The 20,774-nt window shown below is 40.7% G+C and overlaps 1 protein-coding gene across 3 annotated transcripts in view; it reads right to left on the bottom strand.

Annotated features, from left to right (window-relative positions):
* Positions 1-20,774, bottom strand: part of STK32B (serine/threonine kinase 32B) — a 343,316-nt gene that overhangs the window by 168,877 nt on the left and 153,665 nt on the right. The window lies entirely within an intron of this gene.

Below are 20,774 nucleotides of genomic sequence, written 5' to 3'. Positions count from 1 at the left end.
CAGAGACTGGAATGGTGCAGCCACAAGCCCAGGAACGGTTGGAGCCACCAGAAGATGGAAGAGGCAAGGGAGGATTCTCCTTCTAGAGCCTTCAGAGGGAGCATGGCCCTTCGGACACCTTGATTTGGGACTTCTGGCATCCAGAACTGTGAGTGAATAAATTTCTGTTGTTTTAAGATATCCAGTTTCGCGTACTTTGTCGTGGTAGCCATAGGAAACAAATCCAACTTTTGACGCCTCCTTCTATATTTTCATCAAAGAATCACACAACCATAGACTGTGAGCTTAAAACAACCTTGTATATTTTTAAGCTCCCTTTTTTTTAAATAAGAAAACTAAGACCTAGAAAAAGGAATTTGTTGGGGGAAAAGCGGCCTCGACCTCTGATTTGGACCACGTATTCTGATTCTCTTTCCATCTTATCATCCAATTAAATGTTGAAAAATATTAGTGAGAGGGGACAAAGGAAAGAGTCCAGTGGTCCTTTACCAGAAAGCTCACTTTAACTCTCCAACGTCATCAAACACACTATGTGGCAGTAGAGACACATCCAGTGCAGACTTCACCTTGACATATTCCTCTCTGGGGAAAAGGGCGACATTGGCATCACATATCCTCGGAGATAACGTGCTGCTGCTTCTCTCCTTGGTCACACACCACCCTTCCCACGATCCACTCTCATTAAGGCTCACATTCGTTTCTAGCTCACATTTCCTTTCTCTTTTTAATAATTCCTTTCCCTCATCCTATTAGATTCATTGTCTCAGTCTTTCTGGTAAGGCCTCAGAGGAAACATCTGCAAGTTCTTCACTCCCCAACAATTAAATCCAGCTGGCCTTACAGACCTCATTGATAGAAGCTGGGTTCTTTCTTATTAATCTGCCGAGTGGGAAAACTCTTCACAATAAAGGATGAAATGGATGCAGGACATTAATAACTAACATCTGCAGATGTTCGCACAGCATTTTCACATCCAGTTCTTCATGTGATGCTCCCAGCGGTCCCTCCAGACGGCGTGAAGCAGGTGGTGAAATGCAGGAGCACCCTGGCTCTCAGATGCCCCAGTGGCTGTGACAGGGACGGTCCACCTGTCAGGGTATAGTCGCCTATTCGCCTTTGGCTAGCTGCCCATGCAGAGGAGCTGTCAATCACAGTGTCCCACCCCTGGCAGGGCACTAGGGAGCCTGAGTGACAGCCAGGCTGGCCAATCAGATGGTCCCATTGCCCTGGTCACAGGGAGTGGCTCAGGCACGTGACCAAGCCAGACCAGAACACCTTTTGGCGGGGGGGAGGGGGGGGTGTGTTTACAGAATTTAACCTTAATTTAGGCTGATGATTCCTGGAGGTTCTGGACAATCCTTTTTCTTCTTCTTAGTTATGTATTCCACTTCTACAAACTAAGTTCATCAGAGAGCTTCCTATGCAGTGCAATCAGGAACACATGATGTAAGAAGAGACGGTTTTGGTATAGCTGCTTTTGCAAACTGTTTGACTCTACCTGTTCAAACTGGATATGAAAACATTCCACCTATGTGCTGTGACCCAGTCATTCCACATCAAGGTATATATCCAGCAGACATGTGCATGTTTGCACTAAAAGTCTTGTAGTAGAATGTTCATAGCAACACTCTTTGTTAGAGTCCCAAAGTAGAAATAACTCAAAAGCCCATCAACAGTAGAACGGATAAATAAATTGTGGTATATTCACACAATGGAATACTACACAGCAATGAGAACAAGTGATCTACAATTGCCTAGGAAGGTATGGATGAACCTCAAATCACAATGTTGAACACAGTAATCCAGACAAAGAGGCTCTGGTCCCATGCTGTGTGCACTTTATCTACGTCTCATACCTACTGTCTGATGGCATTTATATAAAATACAAACACAGGCAAAACCAATCTATACTGTTCCAAGTCAGGATAGTGGCTACTTTTGGGGGATAGAGATCGAAGGGGATCTTGGGGTGCCTATGTTCTGATTCTTGTTCTGGGTGCTGGGTGAGTTCAGTTTTGGAAAATTCTTTGAGCTGTACCACTTATTACATGTGCGCTTTTCTGTATGTGTTGAATTTTTCTTAAAGCTAAACAATTTTAAAGAAGGAACAAAGGCTATTCATCTAGGAAAAGAGAAGACTTGGGTAGGAGGCAGAACTGTAGATCTTTATGTATCTGAGAGAGTGCCAGGTAGAAGCAGGTGTGAAGTTCAGAAGACTGAACCTGAAACAGGAGGAGAATGACCAGGAGACACTACAACTGAGTTGTAAAGGTGACCTTTTTGAGAATTAGAACTTCCCCTTGAATCTTCACCTTTGGAAGGTGGTCAAAAGGTACAAACTTCCAGTTATGGAATAAGTCTTGGGGATGTCATGTACAGCCTGGTGTCTATAGTTAATAATACTGTATTGTATATTTAAAAGTTGTTAAGATAGTAGATCTTAAAAGTTCTCATCACAAGAAGAAAAAACTGTAACGTGTGTGTGGTGATGGAAGTCAACTAGACTTACTGTGGTGATCATTTCACAATATATAAAAATATCCAATCATTATGTTGTACATCTGAAACTAATATAGTGGTGTATTTCAGTTGTATCTCAATATAAAAGGCCATGTGGCGGGACCTCCCTGAAGGCGGAGTGGATAAGACTCCGTGCTCCCAATGCAGGGGGCCCAGGTTCAATCCCTGGTCGGGGAACTGGATCCCACACGCATGCTGCAACTAAGAGTTCACATGCCACAACTAAGGAGCCCGCCTGCCTCAACTAAGGAGCCCACCCGCCACAACTAAGACCCAGCGCAACCAAAAAAAAAAAGGCCATGTGGCTGTTTCATAGAGAGGTAGAAGATAAAAGTGGAGAGGTATGCAGGGACTAAATTGTCCGTGGCTTTATGGATCATGTTAAGGATTTTATGCTATCTTCTAAGAGTAATGAGAAGCCCCTGGACCATGTTAACCCAGAGATGTTAACGTGGTCTTATAAGGACTGCATTTGAAGCATTTTACCATGATGGCAGTGGAGAAAATGAACAGAAAAGGGGTTAAGAATGGGCACAACAAAATCACTTTATGGGGATGCTGTGGATGTTCAGCTGACAGATGATGGTAACTTGGACTTAGGCAGTGGTAACAGATATGGAGGAAAGTGGAACGACTAGAAGTATGTTTTCTAGTAGAACAATAGGACTTAGTGACAGACTGGATGTGAAAAGGAAAAGGAAAAGATGTGAAAGATCAGTGAGGGCGGTCATGACCTGCCTAGTCATCAGTGCCTTCCTGACATCTAGTTCCTAACACATCACAGGCACACAGTAGGTATTTGTTGAATGAACAGGTGTGTAAATGGACTGTGGTGCTGTCCTTTTACTGATCTGGGAAACATGGCAGAAGAAACAGAATTGGAGGTGAATACCACGAATCCAGTTTTAGACATAGGGAGTTTGAGATGCCCATCTCATTCATGAAAGAAGAACTGTAGGCACTGATATGCAGCAACCTGGATGGACCTAGACATTATCATACTAAGCAAAGTAAGTCAGAAAGAGAAAGACAAATACCATATGATATCACTTATATGTGGAATCTAAAGTACGACACAAATGAACCTATCTACGAAACAGAAACAGGCTCACAGACATAGAGAACAGACTTGTGGTTGCCAAGCGGGGTGGGGACTGGGGGGGGAGAAGGACTGGGAGTTTGGGATTAGCAGATGCAAACTATTATATACAGGATGGATAAACAACAAGGTTCTATTGTATAGCACAGGGAACTATAGTCAGTATCCTGTGATAAACCATAATGGAAAAGAATATGAAAAAGAATGTATGTATATCTATATATATGTATAACTGAGTCACTATGCTGTACAGCAGAAATTAACACAACGTTGTAAATCAACTATACTTCAATAAAATTTTTTTAAAAAACAACTGTAGGCACTGAAAATATGAGTCTGCAACTCAGAAGATGAGATCTGGCCTGGAGATCCTCATGTGGGCACTGGTGGCATATGAAAGGTAATGGAAGCAGGTTCAAAAAGGAATTAGAGGGCTTCCCTGGTGGCGCAGTGGTAAAGAATCCACCTGCCAAGGCAGGGGACACGGGTTCGAGCCCTGATCCAGGAAGATCCCACATGCCGCAGAGCAACTAAGCCCGTGCGCCACAACTACTGAGCCTGCGCTCTAGAGCCCGTGAGCCACAACTACTGAGCCCACGTGCCACAATTACTGAGCCTGCGCTCTAGAGCCCGTGCTCCACAGCAAGAGAAGCCACCGCAATGAGAAGCCCACGCACCACAATGAAGAGTAGCCCCCGCTCTCCACAGCTAGAGAAAGCCCGCTTGCAGCAATGAAGACCCAACGCAGCCAAAAATAAATAAATAAATTAAAAAAAAAAAAAAGGAATTAGAATGAAAGGGAAGAAGACCCAGAAACTCAGCTCTGAGGGACACTAACATTTAAAATTGGGAGATTGGGATTGACATATACACACTACTATATATAAAATGGATAACTAATAAGAACCTGCTGTATAGCACAGGGAACTCTACTCAATACTCTGTAATGACCTATATGGGAAGAGAATCTAAAAGGAGAGTGGATATGTGTATATGTATAACTGATTCACTTTGCTGTACACGTGAAACTAACACAACATTGTAAATCAACTATACTCCAATAAAAAATAAAATAAAAATAATAAAACTCAGGCGGAAGAATCTGCCTCCTGTTTCCAGCAAATTTTTCTAACAGTGAATTAGTGTATCACACGGGCTACCTCAAAAACTTAAAATTGAAGAATATTTTTGTGTCATTAATGAACATTTATTGACAATCTTCCTGGGACTTCCCTGGTGGTCCAGCTGTTAAGATTCTGAGCTCCCAAAGCAGGGAGTCCAAGTTCGATCCCTGGTCAGGGAACTAGATCTCGCATGATGCAACTAAGAGCCCGTGTGCCGCAACTAAGACCTGGAGCAGCCAAATAAGTAAATAAATATTTTTTAAAAAGAAATAAAGAAAATTTTTTTTCCTGTATAAGCTCTTAGGTGCTGGAGATACAAACCTAAGGTATATTCTCTGCCCCGAAGAAATCAGTGACCTAACCAGCCATGTGATAATGTCCTGAATTGCTCCACACCCTACGATACCCAAGAGGAAGTAACTATGATTAAGCATTTTGTCTTCATCATAAGGAGTGCTCTGGGCTTGGCTACAGAAAAATAAAATTTTATTTCTGCAGGCAAAAAAAAAAGAGAACTTTCCCAATACAACCTAGCTTGAGAGGCGGCTCTGACCACCAACACGCCACAGTTGATGGTCAGTAAGTGTCCAGATGCTCCCACAAATGGATCCCATAGTTACCCCACCCACCCCTGTTTTCCTGGAGTCTTGTTCTGCTCCTGTCCTCTCCTGCAGGTCTCTCAGTGTTAGATGCTCAGTTCCCCTTGTTTGTTGAAGAGCTGGAAAGTGACAAGGACCAGACTCCAGCCCACGTCTGCCGGCCAATAGCCCATCTCCCCTCCTCCTGCATCTGGTACCTCCGTCTTCACTTCTGCAGACTCACTCTTAGGAGGAGGAAGTTATACCAGGACCTGATGTTATTAGCCTTGTTAAGAATCTGCAGTGCTGTTGGGTTCAAAGGTTCAAATTGAAGATTCTAATTTTAGCCAAATGAGACAGGAGCCAACTGTTCTCAACAGATTCTCTTCCTCAGTGACAAATACTTTATTTAGTCAAAATAACAAGTTATGTTATAACTTGGATTTAGTAAGTTGCGATGCCAACCTTTCAAGTGTAGGCAAATTTCTGTCATATTTGGCTAAGGTATAACCTTCTATTTATCTTCAATTCTCTTCATACGGACAAGCTCTTGGATAAAGTTGCTGGATTGAGTTTGACATGCAATCTAGGATGAATAATCTAAAGAGGAAGTGTTCTTTCTGTAGACAGATCTTTAAAACTCTTACTACCCTTCAAATGGTCCAAAAAACCACACCATTTACAGCGTTGCAGTGAAACCTTTCAGAGGAGAGGGGAAGGCATGAGAAGAAGAGCAGCAGCTACTTACAGAGCATCGGCCACATGCCCAGCACTGTTCTAAGCTCTCGCCACATCCCATCTCATTCCACCTTCCCCATAACACTAAGAGGGACACACACTGTCATTCCTTTTCCACGGAGAGGAAACCAAGGCACAGGGAGATTAGGTAACTTACCCCAGGTGGCACAACCAGTAAATGGTGGAGCTGGGATTCAAATTCAAGTATTCAGGTCCCAGGGAACATCTTCTTGTCCACCAGGCTGGCTACCCGGCACCCGTCGCGTGCTAGGCATTGTACACAGCACCCTGCATGACAATCTCATGCAGGAGGCAGCCAAGAACCCATTCTATAGATGACAAATCTGGAGTTTTTTTCAGATTGAGCTTCTTGCCCAAAGCTGCCCACTAGTAAAGGACTGAGAAAGTCCACCTCATCTCCAAATCTGTGCATGACAAGGACATACCTCCATCCTTCTCCACCCCATCTCAAGCAACCAGCACAAGACCTGGCACATAACAGGCATTCAATTACTATTTGATGAACGAATGAATGAATGAATTCTTACCACCCTTATTATGGGGTTCCTTCTCCCTTGTATCTTTGTTCTCCCTCTCTCTCTCTCTCTCTCCCTTTCTCTTTCTCTCTCAGATCTTTCATCTCAGCACATGATTCTGCTAATCCTGCCCCTCGAAAAAAAGATTCTCTTTTGTCCCCTAGATCGTCACAGGGCTACTGATTCCTTTTGATTCTTCTTTCATTCTTCACGTTCATGTTTCTTTAAAGATGTGTCTACACTTGTTTCTTCTCCTTCCTCTGTGACCATCAATCTTGAGCCCTTTGTTATCTTGTTTCTCTTTTCTACCCACAACCATTCCTTTGAGAACAACTCTTTCTAAGGTCACATCCATCCTTCATTTGCTCAGTCAATATTTATTGAGTGTCCACTGTATATGAGGCAAGGCAGCTAGAGCATGGAGGAAGTCATTCATGAGCTGTTCACCTCTTGGAGCTCAGGAAAGCACAAATAAAACAAGTCATAGAAAGTGTGATAAGGAATATTGAAAGAAGGCCATAAATTCCTTATGAGAGTGACAGTGGAGTTTCTCATGCCTAGCTAGTCCTCAGTCTGGCAGGGAACATTTCCTACTGCTGTACAACCCGACAGGGAAGCCTGGAGGACCTGGGAAACTGTACCTACATCAGCAGGCCTGCTTGATTATCTCTTGCTTTCTTGTATCTGTCTCCAGAAGTTTCTATATCCTTTTCCATGGACTCTAAATAGGTCTGCTGGCAGTTTTCTACCCATCATTGTGACAACCACTCTCTCCCAATTTCCCCCACCTCTGCTATTCCTGGAATTTCTTGGTAATACATCCATTCCTTAAATATTGGTATTCCTGAAGGTTCCATTCTAGAACTGTTCTCATCATCTTCTAAGGTAATCCCATGGGGAAATTTTCTGTAGGTTCATCTAGCCCCTGTGATAAATAGCAGCTAATATTTCTTGAGTGTTCTATGCCAGAACTGCACTCCATGTTTTACATATGTACATGTGTATAAATGCTTCTTAAACACCATATCACTAGCCCAAATAAGCATCTTAAGCTCTGCACTAACAGTTCTCAAAATGTGCTCCTTTGAGGATCTCTCAGATCCTTTCAGGGTGTCTACATCATCAAAATTGTTTTCATACTATTAAATCTTTATTTGCCAAAACTTTCATATTCTCATGAGTGTGTAGTGGAGTTTTCCAAAGCCACATGACATGTTATGATGTCAAATTTAAATGGAATGCGTGCTTGTATATTCTTGTGTTTTCTAGACCTTTCTAAGGTAGCAAGTTTGAGGTATACATATGTTCATTTTCAAAGATTATCTCAGTTTGGTCTCAGAATTTCCACTGTTCTTATTAGCCATCTTTGGTTATATCTGCTTAATATCTGTAACCTCATTATCATCCAATAAATTGTTCATTTGAAATCCTGAAGTTCTCCTTATACTTACTTAGAAACATAAAAACTATCCTATGTTGTCCCATTTTGTAATAACATTTAGAAAATAATTTCAAAATAATTTCTAGAAAATAAAAATATGAAAATTTAAATCTTATCTAAAACCTTTGTTATTTTATAACTTAGTAATATTTTACTTTAAAATAAATGAACATTTATAAAATACTTTTCTTCTGTTTAAGAATAGGTCATTAGCTTAAAATAATTTAGACGATTCACCTCCTCAACCCATAGCTGAATCATCTGTAACTAAAATTCCTGAGAAAGATGAAACAGACATATCAGACCATTCTGACTCAAGGAAGAAAGCAATCTACTCCAAAGAAATTAGGTAAAAATACAAACAAAACTACAATGAAAAACAAAATTACTTTAGTTCCCTCAACTTCACAGATGTTAATCATTTATCTTACTGTGTTCTATGGAACAGACCATTTTAGAATACTACTGTGGTGCCAGTTCATTCAGAATTTAGAGAAAAAGGAACTAAATATATTAAACATAGACAAAACAAGTTCCTTAAAAGCCAAAAAGGTTGTTTATTACAGTTTTTCACAGTTTAAATGAAAAAGCCACTCAAGCATGTTACAGGATAAGCTATCACATTTCATTGGCTAGGGAAGCACAGATGATAGCTCAGAGGCTAATAAAGGCTTATACCCTTGACATTACTGAACGTCTGACGAATGATAAGTCCGCAAAAGAAACCATGGCATTGACAGTTTCCAACAACACAGTTACCTTTTGAGTTAAAGAGTTAGTTGCAAACATAAAGACTGAGTCAACCAATCAAATGTGGAACTGTACTTTTGTCTTACAAATCGACAGACATGGCAGGACTTGCAGTTTTGCTTGTATTCTTCTGGTATCAGCATCAGCTGATCATCAAAGAAGATTTCGCAACAGTGGTGCTGAAGTATTCAAAGTGCTGACTATCTTATGAATCTTGGGATGTGTTTTCACTGACAGCACAAATGCAATGATGGGTAAAATGGATGGCCCCTTTGCACAAATTAAAGAAATGGCACCAAACTGTACCAATAGTCATTGTGTTTCTCGCTGCCACACACTCATAAATAAAAGCCAATTCACTTAAGAATGGCATTGATGAAGCAGGAAAAAAACTGTATAAACTTAAATCCTTTCTTTTTAATAGTCTGAGTGACAAAATGGGAAATTTGTATAAAGCACCTCTCTCCAGAAAAAAAAAAAACAAACCCTTTTTTTGCAGTTAAGTCATAAACTGAATTGAACTAGACACTTTTTTCATGGGACGCCATTTTTACTTCAGAGATTGACTGACTGACAAACCTGAAGATGAATGAAGTCAGCCTGTCATTTCAAGAAAAAAACATCTGATTGTATTTGTTGCTGATACTAAAATTTAAGTTTTCAACTAAAAAGTAGACTTTTAGGAAACTTGTGTCTGTCACATGAGTTTGACAGCTTTCTGACACGTAAAGATGTTTCTGATGAGTTTGGTAGTCATATTAACAAGTGTGATTTTTAAATGTTGTATAATGGAGTATGCCAACACTGAGAAGCTCTGAATAAATCATTGACTATTTTCCAAATTACTGATGTATTATGTTACAAAATAATGCATGAGTAAAGGGTCCACTTAAATTTCAAGATAGACTAAAGGATTTTAAGGTAATAGAATATGAAAAGTTCATTGACATGGTTTCAGATATCATACCACAACTGATCTTTAAGGAGATGCCACTCATTGGGTTTTGAAATAATATCAAAGAAGAATATCCAAAATTATCTGAAAAAAGGCCATCAAAATACTCCACCCTCCACCAACAATATATGTGTGTGATGCTGGGTTTTCTTTATATACTTCAATGAAAGCGTCACATTGCAACAGATTGAATGTGGAAGCAGATATAAGGATACTGCTTTCAATAAAACCAGATATTAAAGAGATTTGAGAAAATGTAAAACAATGGCATTTTCTCACTATATTTTTGTTTGGAAAAATAGGAATTTTAATAAAAATTTTATTTATGTTAACATGTAGGGGATTTATTATTGTCACCTAAAAATGCATTTATAAATAAATCCTTTTTAATTCCTTAGTTTTCATTCTTAAAATTATAAATATTAATAGATACAACCCATATAAACAAAATCTCTTTGAGGTCCTCAGTAATTTTCAAGAGTGTAAAAGGGCACCTGAGACAAAACATTTTGAAAACCACTCATCTAAATTGTCTATTTGATGTCCACTTGGATGACCATGGACACCTGAAATAAACATTTCTAAAAATCTCAGCTTAAAAAAAAATTAGCTAACAGTTCTTGAACGTTGACTATGAGCCAATCATTGTAGTAAAGTCCTTATAAGCATTATTTAATCCTCACAGCTCTATGATATAGGTATTATTAATTACTGCTCCCAGTCTTTGTTTTGGTTCTCCAATAACAGGTCCTGAGATGAGGATTTGTCTGAAAGCAGTTTACTGGTAAGGGTTTCTAGGAAAACCAGTCAGGGAGTAGAGAAGTGGGACCCAGCATGAAAAGAGGCCAAGGAAGAATGTGACATCTATACACAGGAGGGTTCTAAGGGGGAGCTCTGGAGACAATGAGAACCACTCCTGAGATGTCCCTGATTGAGGTTCAAGGGAGCTGCAGGATTTACACATCTGCACCCAGGTATCTCCAGGAGCATATAAATTCCTGGGCAGTTCCAGCAATATGTGCATCAGGCAGAGAAGGCTCTAGAAGGCTGAGAGCAGCCCAACAACAAAGACACATAGGTGCTGGCAAGCTGGAGTGAAGCATGCTGTGATCCAACAAGTGGTAAAGTGATCCAAGCAGGCAAGGGCATGGCCAGAGCACCGACAGCATCTGCTACATGCCCATTTCACAGGTGAGGTAAGTTATTGTGCCTCCCACCCAAACATGTCTTTCTTCGTCTGTATTATCCATCTCAGTAAACAGTACCATCCTTCCAAGCCTGAATCGCAGGTATCACTAAGATTCCTCCTCTTCCCTTATCTCCTATCTCCTATAGGAATCAGGTCACCAAGCCCTGCCAATGTTACTTCCTTAACATCTCAGGAATGCATGCCCGTTAGAAATACTGGATGCATTTTATTGTTGTAAAGTTGGGTGAAGAATGCAGCTTCTTCTACTGGTGGAAGTAGAGATACCACTGATTACTTCCTTCCAACAGTAGACGCTGGAACTTCAGCATTCAAAGAGTTGGATCTATAGAGCAGATGCTTCACCCACCATCCTGGTGGGCGGGGCAGTAACAAAGAGAAGGACGTGAACTGCTTCCAGGCAGGCCATCTCTAAGGAATAGAGAGGGCCAGGCACCCTCAGAGGAACACTCACCTTCAATATGCCAATTATTTTCAATAGAGAAAGGAGGTTTAAGTGATGTTATATATCCAATTACTCAGAAATCCGATAAGTTATGAGAAGCACGAAGAAATGACAGCAGCTTATTCTCCAATAATTTTCTTAGAAAATGGATTGGATTTTTTAGTAGAAATTCCTACTTGGGGTGTCAACTTGTTAAAGAGGAGAGGGCAGAGATGGTTCTCACTGCCACTCTTTTAGTTGATTACTGCAACAGGGACCTCACTCACCTCCCGCCTCTGTTCTTTCTGCCTCCAGTCAGTGCCACGCTCCCATGGAGATGCAGCCAAGGTATAAATCATTTCATACCCTCACTTCCTACTTAAAGGAAGTGTCTCCAGATGAATGTCTGGAGATGAAATCTAAATTTCTAAGCCTAGCATATGAGGTTCTTGGTGATCTGCTCTCTGCCTTTCCAGCCTCAGCTCTAGTTGTTTGATGTTTTGCATTTTATGTTTCTGTATTTTATGTTACCGTTACCTGCTTATACATGAAATGCCTTCTCTCTGCCTCACACTAACCTGCAACCTGTCACTCACTATTCAGTATTCAGCTCAGAGATCATCTTCACCAGAAAGCCTTATCTGACCTCAGCAGGCTGACCTATACTCAACACCCACCACCCTGTCCCTGGGATTTCTTACATACTTGCTAATCCTTACAAAAGGACTGTGTGCTCCTTTGTGAGAGCTGGAACCCTGTCCTGTTGCTCTTAACACTCCCAAACCTTATCACAGTGCCTGGCACAAAGCCAGAGGCCCTTGGATGGATGAACAGCTGAGAGAATGCGTCAGGACCCCGGACAGTTCCCAAGGAGCTCTTTTGCTCTGATGGTTCCTGAAGCCATAATGAGTGAGGGTTCTGGGGTTAATCCCATCTTCTCTTTGGGACTCTTTGTTAAGAATTCTTCACATATTGTAGGCTGGCGTTTGTAGTTCTTACCCATGAGGCCCAATCCTTTATCTGGCTCTACATTTAAAATGTATCTGAAATTCATCTACTTTCCATTTACAAGCCTAATTCAAGACACTATTATCTTTTTCCTGGGCCACCACAAAAGCCTCCTAAATAGGCCGTTTTGCTTTTGCACCCCAATCTATGTTCCCCACAGAAGTCAGAGTGAGCTTTTAAACATACAAATCAGCGTGTTGGATTAAAAGTGGACACCAAATTCTTCGCCACTGCTCCCATCAAAAGGTATAATCTACTTATACTCCCTTTGAGTCTGGGCTGGCCCAGTGGCTTGTATTAACTAGCAGTGCAGCAGAAGTGTCTCTGTGCAACTCCTAGGGCTGGGTCTTGAATAACAGCAGTATAGATTTAAGCCGTTTATAGAGCCCTGAAAGGTTGATAACGAGGTATACCCACTTCACCTGGTTTAAAACCCCATAGGATTTTAAGTGCGTCCCATTTACCTTGGGATAAAAACTAGACATCTTAAGCTAGTTCAGAAAGTATCTCCACCTCCTCCAGCCTTCCCCTTACTTTCTGCATGTCCATCACATTGGCTGTCTCTATGCATCTTGTATTTATGTGCCATCCATCTTTGTCCAACCTGTGCCCACGCATAAAACTTGTCTTTCTCACTGCTCCATCCTCCTTCTTCAGTCTGACAAACTCCAATCTATATTTCAGGTCACAGCTCAAAAATCACTTCTGCAAGGAGGCCTCCCTGACTCTGACCCATTGACCAGATGAGGTCCCCTACTGTATACCCTCAGAGTTTCTCAACATTTCCCTGTCATGACAAACACCTTACTTTGCTGTTTATATCTCCAGTAAGTTCCCTTGGACCATAAGTTCCATGAGGATAAACGCTGTGCCCATTTTGTTCATTGCTGTATCCTTGGCAGACAACAAATGCCTAGCACCTAGATAAATGGATGTTATTTGTCTTTAGCAGAAGTTCTCAAAGTGTGGTCCCCAGACCAGCAGCATGAGATCCCCTGGAGACTTAGAGATGCAAATTCTCTGGTCCCATTCCAGACTTACAGAATCAGAAACTCTAAGGTAGGGCCAGAAGATCGTGCTTTAGCAAGTTCTCCAAGTGATTCTGATGCACACTAAAGTTTGAGAACCATTGGTCTTTTTTAAATTAATTAACTAATTAAAGTATAGTTGATTTACAATATCGTGTTAGTTTCAGGTGTACAGCACAGTGATTCAGTTATATATATTTTTATATATATATTCTTTTTCAGATTCTTTTCCCTTATAGGTTATTACAAAATATTGAGCGTAGTTCCCTGTGCTATACAGTAGGTCTTTGTTAGTTATCTATTTACCTCTAGACAGCACCAAGAACCACTGATCTTTAACACTAAGACACTCACACTGTAACAGGCAAGACTTAACACTGCTCAACCACAAAAGGCAAGACTAGAACCAATGGGTGGATATTCTTTGCAGGCTGATTTTGGATAAGGGATAGGAGGCATCTTCTCACAATCAGGAAAGTTCCATAACAGAATGCACTTGAGAAAGCGAGCAGGGCATACCAGGCACCTAGCTGTGCAGGTACATTTTCTGGCTTAGAGTTACCACTCAATAAATGGTGACTTGAACGGTGGAGAAGAGATTCCTGAGTCAGGTAAGACCAGCTGCTATGTTACCATTCATCTCGAAGACTGTTGGAGACACCACAATTGTGCCTACTCTGAAGATTTAAAGGAGCGTAATGAAGCTTAGAGTGGCTTAGGTAAAACAACCTCTAATGTTGAATAAATATAGCAGAAGCCATGAACTGTCCTCTACCTGACTCCAGGAGAAGCTAAGTAATAAAGATTTTATAAACGGCTCTAAATTTTAAAAAAAATTAAATCTAAGTGGGAAGCTGTTTGACAGAACAAAGAAGGTCCAACTTCAGGAGACCTGAATGGGAGAAGCTGCCAGTATTGGAAATCAAATGGAGCGTGTTCCCTGTGAAAGGTGCTCTGCGTTTATACACTGTCTCCTAATTGGGGCTGACTGCATAGATAATCATTTGGAGAGGAAATGATGTTGAAAGTCCTGCAGTCAAATTAGAGAAAGATGTAAAAACTGATTGAAGTGACTAAGATCTTTAAACACCTCCCAACAACAATCAACACATCAATTTCCTATTTAAAATTGCAGTTCACACAATTGCCATACAAATTGCAGGATGGTTCTCTTTTGACTTAGAACTTAGTTAACACGCTATGTTCTCCAGACTCTGTTCTCTTGACTCTGAAAGGGTCACGATTGACACTGCTGAAGGGAAAGGATTCCACATGTTTTTGTGTCACTGTTTGTTCCTGAAATAAATAGTTCAGTGATGATCCCATATAACAAATACCTTGCTTCCATCTAAAGGCCTTCAAAAATGATGGTTAGACTTTTAATACATCCATCATTCCCAGATGTCTTCATGTCACAGTTTTGAATGGATGATCCAGCCCTTTCCATATATTGTCACCATTCATTTATCAACAAGAAAAGAACTATGTTAAGTAAGTAGTTTAAAGTCACAATATCTTTCTTGATTTCTCCCAAGATGAAATGCTTTCTTGCTTCCTCTTAAAACTTTAACGCTTTTGTTCATATCTTTCTCATAATAAAAACACAAATTTGGAGCATTTGCCAATATGCATCTAAATATAGGAAAAAATGAAAATTTCTTCCTTATAAGGAAAAAAATGAAAATTCAAATCTGTAGGAATTACAGATGTTAAGGAAAAATTAAAATTATGTTACGGAAAAGTGAAAATTCATATCTGTATATACAGTCTCTCCTGGATGTACAAAAATAGGTATAAGCAAAAGACTAAAAGGAAATGCCAAAGAAATTGAGACAGAGATAGTCTTTTTTTTTTTTTTTTGTAAATTTATTTATTTTATTTTATTTTGTTTTTGGTTGCATTGGGTCTTCATTGTTGCACGCGGGCTTTTCTCTGGTTGTGGCGAGCGGGGGCTACTCTTCATTGTGGTGCGCAGGCTTCTCATTGCGGTGGCTTCTCTTGTTGCAGAGCACAGGCTCCAAGTGCACGGGCTTCAGTAGTTGTGGCTTGCGGGCTCTAGAGCGCAGGCTCGGTAGTTGTGGTGCACGGGCTTAGTTGCTCCGCGGCATGTGGGATCTTCCTGGATCAGGGCACGAACCCATGTCTCCTGCATTGGCAGGTGGATTTTTAACCACTGCACCACCAGGGAAGCCCCGACAGAGATAGTCTTTAGCTGATGGGATCATGAGAGATTTAAAATCTCTTCTTAATTTTCTCTTATTATTATCAGGTTATAACAACTCATACAGTGTGACAGTAGTGCAGGGTTGGACAAGTAGACCATAGGAACTGAAAGACAACCCAGAAACAAACCCACAGGTATAATAAAATGATATATAACACTGCAGGTCACTGGAGAAGGGGGGGACATTGTATCCATGAGGGACTATAATAAGTGGTGCTGAAATAGTGGGTTTTCTATAAGGAACAAAATAAAACTGCACCTAAATATCACCATATACAAAAATCAACATCTCACACCATACATAGAAACCTTTTGGATTTAAGAATCAAATGTGAAAAGCCAAACTTCAAACTGTTAGAAGAAAATATAGGGACCTGGAGACTGAGAAAGCTTTTTCAAAGCAGACATAAAATACACTAACTTTAAAAAGAAAAGATTGGTAATTTAATTCCATTAAAACTGAGATCATTTTTATCAAAAGTCACCATAACATGTGAATACAAGCTACAAATTGCAAGAAGATATCCAACATATATAAATCCTCCCATAAATCAATAAGGAAAAAGACAATCTTGTTAAAAATGAGCAAATGGCATGACTATAGATGGGAGAGGGAGTGTCTGAAACAGGGGACAGAGAAGGCTTCCCCGAGAAGGCAACATTTGTGATTTTAATGAGGCAGGCTTCTATATGGCAGGAGAAAGTTCAATTAAGGAGAGTACTGAAGTCCACTCATTAGGCAGACCCAAGCTCTGTTCTTGGACAACCTCTGTATCAGTAATAAACATGATATTTGCATCTTTATCAGCCTCACTTCTGGGTTCATTTCTCAATTGGTTCTAAGCCGGCTGGGTAAAAGAGAGGGAAAGCTATTATTTATCAGACTCAAATCCCAAGAGGAAAGAACTTGAATTTTATTCTGGATGGTTTTGAACAAGTATGACATGACCTGACTTCAGTTTTTTTGAAGTTTATCCTGGCGGCTCTATGGAGAATAGACTCAGGGGCAGAGATGAAAGCTAAAAGATCATTAGTCCACTTTCACCAAACCCAGGGCAGGTATGAGGGTGGCTTGGTGACAGGAGTGGAGGGATAATAAGCCTTCAGAGCCAACGGGGTGTGTATTGTATTGAATGGGGCGGGGGGAGGGGAGAGACGGGACCAAGGATGAGCCCTAGAATTAAATCAAATGTAAAGAATAGTGGATGTGACGTGTCTTGAAGACAGAGGTGCTAATTCACAATGGCTCTTCAAATAAATATAATATTTATTATATATTATTATGTATTGTACTAATATATAAAGGGGATATTCATATATATACATATATATGCATTTTTAATGAGTGAATGCTGATCACGTTTTATCTGACGTTTAGAGCAGGAGGATGGAGAGACTCTATTTTGTAGTGGTGCAGTAAGAAAATGCAGAGGGCAGACACTTGCTTTTAAGAGAACAATGCCAACCTTCTTCCTGCAGTAATTAATTTCTCTTTGCCTGGGTCATCAGAAGCTGCTTTCTTCTCACTCACCAAGATCTCCAGTAAGTCTGCTCATCCCTCATGAACATTTTATCCTTACAGCCAGCAGCCTCAACCTAGTGCAAATATGACATTTATGTCCAAATTGAATGTGCATAAAATGTCATCCTACCCTCAGCCCAGCATAGCAACTTCCAATTATGTCATGTTTTAAGGGATGATGACAAATGCAGGAGAGATCGCCTAGTGGCTTTTGTTAAGGTAACAAAATTGGAATGTTTGGATTAAATCACAGTGTGTTGAGGGTATTCTGACTTCAGGGCTGCCAGCTGACTTTGATTAAGCAACCACTGGGTGCTTCTTCAGAGGGACCATGGGGGGCTGGGGGTTCACCCACATCTTTTGTACCTTTCATGGTCCACACAGTCCCCGTAAAGCAGAAAATCATGAATTATGTGTTGAGACCTCTTTATTAGGCTGATAGCAAGGCCACAGGCTATAGGGAAGGGACAGTTGTTTCATGAGGTGTCACATCCAAGCGTTACTTGGGCAAATAACCCTGACCACCTGAGGCTGGATCCTGGTCAGCCAGGGGCAGCTGCACCACTTTGGACAAGTTTTTTTGAATCTTGTGCTTCAGTTTCTCCATCTGTTAAATGTGAACACTAATCCCATCTGCTTCCCTACTCATCGTGAGGATTAAAAAAGGATGACCTGTATAAAATGCTATGTCTTGGTCAGCTGGGGATGCTATAACAAAACATCGCAGAGCAGAGGGCTTAAACAACAAAAACAACAAACTTTTATTTGTCTCTCTTATGGAGACTGGAAAGCTCCAGGTTGCTAACAGATTCGGTGTCTGGTTCATAGACTGTCTTCTTGCTGTGTCCTCACATAGTGGAAAGGGAAAGGGAGCTCTCTGGGGTCCTCACGACCTAATCACCTCTTAAAGGCTCCACCTCCAAATACCAGCATATTGGGGGTTAGATTTCAACATGTGAATTTTGGGGGTCACAAACATTCAGTGTACAGCACACTAGAAGAGTGCCTAAAGCACGATGGATGTTCAACAAAGACTAGCAGGTAATATTATCTTTAAATAGGACCACCTGCAACATACTCTATTACTGTACACGGCACATGATAGGGGCCAAATAACCATTTGTTGCAAGCATGTTGAATGAATTATCATCACTCTCCCATCTTCAGTCTCCGCATTGGTAAAAGGGGACAGTAAAATCAACTCCCAAGTTGTCACAAAAATGAAATAATATGGCAGATATCAAAAAAATGGTGGTTCATCAGGGACCAAAAAGAAAATACAGTCTACGGAAAGGGAGAAAATATTCACAAATGAAGTGACCAACTAGGGCTTAATTTCCAAAACATACAAATAGCTCATACAACTCAATAACAAAAAACAAACAACACAACCAAAAAATGGGCAGAAGACCTAAATAGACACTTCTCAAAGAAGACATACAGATGGCCAACAGGCACATGAAAAGATGCTCAACACTGCTAATTATCAGAGAAATGCAAATCAAAACTACAATGAGATATCACCTCACACCGGTCAGAATGGCCATCATTAAAATGTCTACAAATAACAAATGCTAGAGAGGGTATGGAGAAAAGAGAACCCTCCTACACTCTTGGTGGGAATGATAATTGGTGCAGCCACTATGAAAACAGTATAGAGGTTCCTTAAAAAACTAGAGTTGCCATGTGATCCAGCAATCCCACTCCTGGGCATATATGCAGAGAAAACCCTAATTTGAAAAGATACATCACCCCCAGTGTTCACAGCAGCACTATTTACAATAGCCAAGACACGGAATGTCTTGTATATATGTGTATAAATATGTATATATATGTATATATATATATATCTCTCTATATACACACATATTTATATACATATGTATACACACAATGGAATATTAACCATAAAAAAGAATGAAATAATGTCATTTGCAGCAACATGGATGGACCTAGAGATTATCATACTAGGTGAAGTAAATCAGAAAGACAAAGAAAAATACCATATGGTATCACTTATACGTGGAATCTAAAATATGATACAAATGAACTTATTTACAAAACAGAAACACACTCATAGACACAGAAAACAAACTTATGTTTACCAAAGGGGAACGGGGGAGGGAGAGGGATAAATTAGGAGTTTGGGATTAGCAGATACAAGCTATTATACATAAAATAGATAAACAACAGGGTCCTACTGTATAGCACAGGGAACTATATTCAGTATCTTGTAATAAAACATAATGGAAAAGAATATTTGTGTGTGTGAGTGTGTGTGTGTGTGTGTGTGTGTGTGTATAACTGAATCACTTTGCTGTACACCAGAAACTAACACAGCATTGTAAATCAACTATACATCAAGAAAAAATAAAAATTAAAATTTTTTTTTAAAAATCAGGAAGACTTGCCACTTGCTTGTTTTGATTCACAGTTTAAAACGCAAGTTTGTTTATTTTTCTAATGAACAGACTGCATTTTAAACTGTGAAACAAGATTGTTTGGTTTCATTTGTTTATTTCTCTCTGGGAGGGAATGATGCCTACCTCATAGGATCATTATGCAGAGTGAGTGAATTAACACAAGGGAAGCCTGGCCTGTAGGAGATGCTGGATGGAGTATTCCCTTCCCCGAAGAAACGAACAAATAACGTTCATTAGTTGTTATGAACAACATATCCAGCAAGGAATCAGAGCCATCCATCTCCATCTCCCTCTCCCTCCCTCTTCTGCCTGAATCCCATAAGCCAGTGGACACATGGCCTGGTTTGAGCTCTGTCACTGGAGGGGAGGTAGTCCTTCCGGTCATCCCACTGCTGGTGAGGCCACTTCCGGTGGCTGTTGATGCTAATCTTGCTCCCCACACGGCAGCTCTACATCCAGGAAGTTGGAGTCTGCGGGGGAAGAAGCTCTGTTTCTCTCTACCAGAGTTACAAATCGTTCCCATTAGCATTGGACCAGAAAAGCTTTCTCTTCTTAATTTCTTACAACATACGCAGGGAGGAGGTGTGAGGAGTAATGGGTATTTGTGGAAGGGAGGGGGGGTCCAATGGGCAAATAAGTTTACTGGGTTATAAAATGAAAATGGGTTTCTCAGAGCCTTTGCACACCACTATTCATATGACTCTTCAGGAGTGGGGATATAAGAAGAATTTCTAAAGCTGACTTAACCACAGTACACTCTTGCACACTGTGGTATGTGTACCCGTGTTCCAAGGAACAGATTTCAGACTGTATTAAATGCCCATTTATCTGCTGCTGAATGCCCGCCAGTGGCTACCGCAGGGCTGGGCACATGACAGTGAACTCCACACTCCATCTCTGCCATCATGGAGTTCGAAGTCTAACCAGGGAATGACTGACAAGTCAATAAACTCCCAAGTCGAGTTCATAATACATACCACTAACGATGCAAAAGCACAACATGTTAAGTTTGAGGCGAGGGCAAGAAAAAGTCTCCATGGAAAAGGAAGGATTTGTGATTTTGATGAAAGACTGGCTAAGGTGTGAATGTGCAGAGATGGGTAGAGCAGAAAGAACAGCAGGGACCAGGGCAAGAAGGCTGGAGTACACAGGCCCAGGCTGTCATGCAGGTTCGAGGAGGGGCGAGATGGAAAGCGA

Source organism: Balaenoptera musculus, chromosome 5 (genome assembly GCF_009873245.2).
Source record: "Balaenoptera musculus isolate JJ_BM4_2016_0621 chromosome 5, mBalMus1.pri.v3, whole genome shotgun sequence".
Lineage (NCBI taxonomy): Eukaryota > Metazoa > Chordata > Mammalia > Artiodactyla > Balaenopteridae > Balaenoptera > Balaenoptera musculus.
Note: the sequence above shows the minus strand (reverse complement) of the source record. Positions and strands in the feature narration are given on the sequence as shown.